Raw genomic sequence first — 6,554 nt, forward strand, 5'->3', positions numbered from 1 at the left:
AATTTGATAAGGGAGTCTCCACAGTGTCAGGGACAAGCCTTTTGCTGTCCCCATGAAAATTCATCCACATTTTACCAGCTGTAAACCTCTGGGGGGAAAAAAAAATCTCAGTTCACACATGCTCACTAGAGGTTTGTTACAGTTTGGCAACTAAATTCTCTGAAGATTCCATCATGACTGAGCATGCTCCATCTCTGCACAACTCTTACATGTGACTGGTTTCTCTGTGTGTGAGTGCTTATTTGTGAAATTCCTACAGAAGAACTGAGAATACTCCAGCCTAGAGTTGCAAAGAATGAGCACGACTCTACCTGCAATAGTGGTTGGTGCTGCTATAGTGTCAGGCTCTGTAACTTAGATCAGAGATACCTCTCCCTTATTTCTCAGTGCCCACCTCCCTTGCTCAGGTGGTGAGGAGAAGAGAAAAGTAGCTTTGAGTAGGATGTAGAGTAGCAATGGGCAACTGAGGCTAGCGAGTGGGCCGCATGAGTGACCCTCCTTCACCTCAGTGGGCAATAAGACAGTTGTAACCAGACAGTCTCCCAGGACAGAGTAGTTTTGCTGACTGTGCTTGCATACCTAGAATTTGAGGGGTGTGCCGATTGAAAGGTAGCAGCACTTTGAATGCAGAGGAAGCACATGGTTCTCACAGTCCATTCTGTGTGCAATAAACATGCACCTCACTTCACCTGCCCTTGCTTTATGTGCATGCCACTTTAGTAACACTGGTAAAAAAATTATGCTGACAGAAACCAGTGGAATCTACCAACCCTATGCATGGGTCAGGGTAAACAAAATGTCTCATGGGCCACACATAGAACCCCAATGGGCCGCATACCATGAATTACAGGTTGCCCACCACTGATGCAGAGGGATGAGGAAAGGACGTGGGGGACAGACACAGGAGCAAGCAGTGGTCTAGGAGGAGGAGAGATAGGAGGAGATGGAAGGGAAACCAGAGGCAGAAGCTGGGAGAATGGGGGAATATGAGGGCAGGAGTTGGGCAAGTGTAGGAGGGCCCAGGAGTCTTGAGTCTCCTACTTAACTTTAGTTTACCCTCACTATATGTCAGCATTATGACATTTTTTCCCCCATGGGACACCTGCCTCATTCAGTGACCAGGATGAGCTGTGCCTGGTAGTAATCAGGGCTCTGTCATGAAAAGGGCTGTTCTCTCGCTCCCTACCTCACTAGCTGCAGAAGTTGGAAGGCTTGCAGTGAACGGCTGGTTTCATGGCTAAGGCAGTAGAATCCCCCTGTGGGGAACGGGATTCCATCCCTGCCTCAGCCCCAAAGTTCCTGTATGATGCCGGACACAGCACCTAAAGGAACCTTTCACAAGAGGCAATAAGCTCATCTTTTGGGTGAGGGCTAGGGCCAGATTCACAGAAGGACTCATGTAATGGGGCTCACTTCCTGAAAGAGTGTCACCTCCTGGGCAGACTTCCTTCCTGTAGGGAGCCCCCTGCCTATGGTAACCCTGTCACTATGGCAATGTCTGTTCCTGTAATTCAGAGTGCTCCCTCTATGTGACTCAGCCCTCCAATGAGGTCACTATATAATCTCCCCTCCTGGAGAATCAAAGTTTGTCCAGATCCGCTGTCCAGATTATCCCTCTGACAGTTCTGCACCACTTCCCAGTGGGTGGTGGGGGAACAAGGCTCTCCCTCTACACGGATTTCCACTCCAGTAATCTTATCTCCAGCAGCCAAGGTCTACACCGGGGTGACCAAACTATGACTCATGAACCACATGCAGCATTTTTGCCATTATAGTGCGGGTTGCAAGCCCCCCTCCCCAGGCCTCCCCCTTTCTCCACCTATCAGACTGGGGGTGCACCTGAGGACCCCTGCCTTGCAATGATGTGGTGAGATTGGAGAATCTCTCCAGAAGGGATGCGATTCTTGGGGCTTCAGCCATGTGGGGCACAACTGCCAGGGCTCAGGGATTGAGCAGGAATGGAACTGAAGCTCCAAGTACCAGCTCCTAGTAGGTGCACTCCAGCTTTCAAATTTCTGAAGACTGTCATGTGTAGCTGCAGGGGTCAGTAAGTTTGCCCACCCCTGGTCTACACTGTCTCCTTCCTTGATGCTGTGTTCCTGGGTTTCTTCCTACCCTACCTTCTCAGGCTTTCCTTTTCCACAGCTCCTTGGATGCTGACTCTTCTTGCAGGACGAGGATCTCAAAGTATATTTTTCCCTAGGATTCTTCCTTCCCACCTCTCTGTTTCCAAAGAGACTGAAGACAATCCCCTGTTGCTACAAACTTCCTCTCTTTAAGTTCCTTAGCTAGCTTCTCCAGGTGGGTTTCATCAGCAATTAGTTATAAATCCCTAGACCTCCCTTCAAGTGCTAATTGTCTCTTTAGGGTCAACTTAACCCTTCAGGACTGGTGTGGGTTGACACCCCCATGGTGGCTGACCACTCACAATTGCCACTAACATCAATCGGAACTGTGCTTTGAACATATAAAATAGTATAAATTGATAAGCACTGGAAAATTAGTGCCTCGTGTCCAAAGCTAAACATCTAAAATTAGTGGACAATTTGATAATTTTGGCCTTATTATCAGTCTGCCTCAGCTCCCTTCATATAAAATCAGGGTAATATCACTTAATCTCATAAGGGTGTTGAAAGTTAAATTCATTTATGTTTGTGAATCACTCAAATACAATGGTGAGGACGCTGTAGAAAGATCCATTAGAAAATTTATGACTCTGAATCCAGTGCAGGTTTTGGATGACGTGGTAAATGTGTGTTGTGGCAATATAATGAACAATGACTGTGAAAAGAAATATTGAATAATTAGCCTTTCCATGAATACTACTCGTGTTTGGGGTTTGATCCTCTGTGTCCATTGGTAAGCACAGTCTACCCCTGAGCTCGTGGCTGGTAGGATCAAGTACATTTTTAATCATCACTTTTTCGTGAGGAATCTTTTATGTGGGATGCTTTTACAGATCTTGATCCAAAGGATGGTCCTTCTTTGCAAAACTCTCCGAAAAGGGCTGGCTACTCATGGTAGGACAAATTCACTGCCAGCAGAGACTAGCCAAGATGAGTCAATGAGAGGGGTACTGGAAATCCAAAATGAGATCCAGAATCAGAATTTGCAGGCATCTACTTGTCTTTGTAATGGACGGAACCAAAGACCTGGACTCCATGTCCAAATTTTGTGTTGCTTGCAATCCAGATCCTTAGTTTATAGCTTGGGACCATCTTTGCAAATGATGCGAGAATGCACTTCATTCTACTTCATATGTAAGAATACATTTTCACATTTTTTGGTCCCTTTTAATAGTTTAGTCATTCTCTGCGTGGGTTAGTCTCATTTGCACCAGGCACAGAATGCTGTAAAGTTACAAGTTCTGTAGGGTCGATACTATTTATGGACAGTCAGTTTTCTTTACATTGCCTTTTATTTTTGAATACAGCTGCAGAACAAAGAAACTTGGTATCATTGTTATGAAAGGCTTGCTCATCCTCTGTGGTTTCTGGGTTAGTGCTGTGCAGACACCAGATTCCCTGTGAGTGGGTGAGTATTGGTCACAGGACTTAAAACAGCAAAGAAGAAGAGGTGTGAATGATCCTTAAGACTATGAGTCAGTGCAGTGGAAAAACATAAAGGTCAAGACTTACTAAAGCTTGTGATGGGTTCTCCATTCCTGGCAATTTTAAAATCAAGATTAGATGCTTTTTCTACAAAATATGCTTCTCAGCATTTGAAGGGTTAAAATCAAAACCCTTGTGGATGTTTTATTTACAATGTAAAAGTGCAGGTTCCTATTGTTAAATATGGATTTTCAGACCATTTCTCAGAGCTGAACATTTCCCTTAAAAAATCATGCATGCCGAAGGACCACATCCTAACCTCAGATGTATGAGTGTCCTTCCTATTGACAACAGAAGATGTATGTGCACAGCTGAGGGCACAATTAAGCCTGATGAAGATCAGATACACAGAAAACACTTAGGTCAGGCTCAGGATGACAGCATCAGAGGAGGCATCTGGATGAAAGCCACTGTTGGAGGTTTTCTGCTCTTCGCTCCTTGTTGAAACTTTCAAGAGAGACACAAAACAAGTTTGTGATTTCTCATTCTATTTTGAGAAATCACCTCTGCCACGATTACAGAGATTTACAGCACAGAGAGCCAAACTCTACCATTAGATCTGTAGGGCTGATCTCAGATAAGCACTTTAGCTGAATTATATTTTGGCTGAAACATGTAACTGGGGATCCATGGGAGTCTTGCATCCTCCAAACATTGTTTTCCACTGGATCAATGTCAATTGTGTATTTGGGATACTCACTGAGGTTTGGCCAAAAGGGGGCAGTTTCAGCACAGTGCACTACTAAGGCAGACTCTGCGACTGCACAATTTAGCTCTTAGTCTGACAAATACGATGTCTGATAGCTCAAGAATGAACTAATGTTACAGAGTCAATCATATTTTTATCAGTCACGGTCATCCTTTGCAAAAACAACAAGAAGCCCTGTGGCACCTTAACGACTAACAGATTTATCTGGGCATAAGCTTTCATGGGCATGAAAGCTTATGCCCAAATAAATCTGTTAGCCTTTAAGGTGCCACCAGATGCCTCATTGTTTTTGCAGATGCAGACTAACAGGGCTATGCCTCGGATAATAGTTGTCATTTGCAAGGTGTCCAGCACTGCATAAAGCATAAGACATAGTGATGGCCTTAAGGAGATTACAGTCTAAATAGGACCCCTCTCATTCCCCTCCCCTCCACCTGCCCAGAAGAACATCCCTATCACCTGTCCAGTAAAAGTAATCGCCTTCTATTATTTCACAATGAAGTAATAGCTCACCTGCTCCAGCATTCTGCCTGTAAGGAAAATTAAACTGTAGTTAGAGATGGGCCAAAGTCATACTCTAGAGTCAAACACCCATGAACTTTGAGGAAGTTCAGTTCCAAATCTGGGCCCAGTTCCTGTTTTATTGAACTACCCCCAGTTTTCCACCATGAGACTGTAGTGGTCTTTGCCCACTGGAGTGTTGCCTACAGTGGTGTAGGATCTTTAACCTGCACGGGGAAGAGGAGGAGTTAGTAGGGGAGCCCCAGGCCCTCCCACTCCACCAGGCTCTAGCCCAGGGTCCTGTGAGGACAACAAAAGGGTCGACATCCAAGAGCACCTCAAGACTGCCCTGCCTGGGCTGTTTCCTAGACCCTTGCTATTTCCAAAGTTAGCCATCTGTAACAGGAGTGTGAGACAGGGATGACAGCTAGGCATGGCATGGTAACTCTCTCTCCTGGGGCAGCAGCTGCCTCTTTCATACCTTGGCCCTCCAACCAGGTCAGTTTCCAATCCCTCCCATTCAGGGGTAGTCCATAAACAAAGCCAAGGAAATCAATACAAATAAACTAGGTTAACATGTGAGGGAGGAATACCCCGCTCCCAGGATCTATCAGTAGGGTTGCCAACTTTTACTCGCACAAAACCAAACACCCTTTCTGCACCCATGTCCTGCCTCCTCTCCAAGGCTCTGCTTGTGCTTTCTCTGCCCCTTCTCTGAGGCCCCATCCTTACTCACTCCATGTCCCCTCACTTTCTGTTCCCTGCCATCACTCACTCATTTTTAAAGGGTTGGGGTAGCGGGTTGGGGTACAGAGGTTGTTAGGGCTCTGGCTAGGTTGTGGGCTCCAGGGTGGGGCCAGAAATGAAGGGTTCAGTGTGTAGGATGGGGCTTCAGGCTGAGGCAGGATCTGGGGTACAGTTAGGGACAAGAGGCTTGGGGTACAGGAGAGGGTTCCAGGCTGGATGTGTAGCTGAGGGGTTTGGCGTGTGGGAGGAGCCTTTTAGCTGAGGCAGGGGTTTGGAGGGAATATGGATTATGGGCCTGGGGTATGAGTTCTGGTGAGGGGCCAGAAATGAAGGGTTCAGGGTATGAGAGGAGGCTCCAGACTGGGTCAAGGGGATTGAGAGGAGATGCGGGGTGCCAGGCACTAGGGGGAAGTTTGAGTCTGGAAGGGGGCTCAGAGCTGGGGCAGGCAGTTCAGGTGTGGGAGGGGGAAGAGCTCTGGACAGAGTTAGGAGTGGGAGGAAACTCCAGGCTATGGCAGGAGGTGTGGGGTACAGGCTCCAGGCAGCACTTACCTCAGGTGGCTTCTCATAAGCGGTGACATACCCCTCAATTCCTAGTCTTAGGGATGGTCAGGAAACACTTCCTAGTGCATGCTGCCTCCTTGCACAGGCACCACCTCTGATGTTCTCATTGGCTGCGGTTCCCAGCCAGCCGGAGCTGTGGGGCCTGCCAGCTCCACCAAATGGACTTTTAATATCCTGGTCAGCAATGCTGACTAGAACCACCAGGCTCCCTTTCGACCCAAGTGTTCCAGATGAAAACTGAATGCCTGTCAACCCTATCTATCAGAAACAGATCTCTCCCCCTTTTCCTCAGAAAGGGGCCTTCAGGCACTTGTTAATGGACAAGATCCTGCCTCCCTTCAGTCCTTTCTTCAGGAGCTTGCAAGATCCTTTCTCTTCCCTGGCCTGCCTTCACGTGAGTGGCTCTGTTCCCTTTTATTTCC

The 6,554-nt window shown here is 47.1% G+C and overlaps 1 long non-coding RNA gene across 1 annotated transcript; it reads right to left on the reverse strand.

The window, feature by feature from the left end:
- Positions 1 to 3,007: 3,007 nt before the first annotated feature.
- On the reverse strand, positions 3,008 to 6,264 carry LOC142826694 (uncharacterized). Its single transcript, XR_012900896.1, has 3 exons — positions 6,121 to 6,264; positions 4,834 to 4,850; positions 3,008 to 4,058 (listed from the first exon to the last, which is right to left on the reverse strand). It is a non-coding gene; the product is annotated as an uncharacterized LOC142826694 (long non-coding RNA).
- Between the last annotated feature and the right edge of the window lie 290 nt (positions 6,265 to 6,554).

This window comes from Pelodiscus sinensis, chromosome 2 (assembly GCF_049634645.1).
Source record: "Pelodiscus sinensis isolate JC-2024 chromosome 2, ASM4963464v1, whole genome shotgun sequence".
NCBI classification, from domain to species: domain Eukaryota; kingdom Metazoa; phylum Chordata; order Testudines; family Trionychidae; genus Pelodiscus; species Pelodiscus sinensis.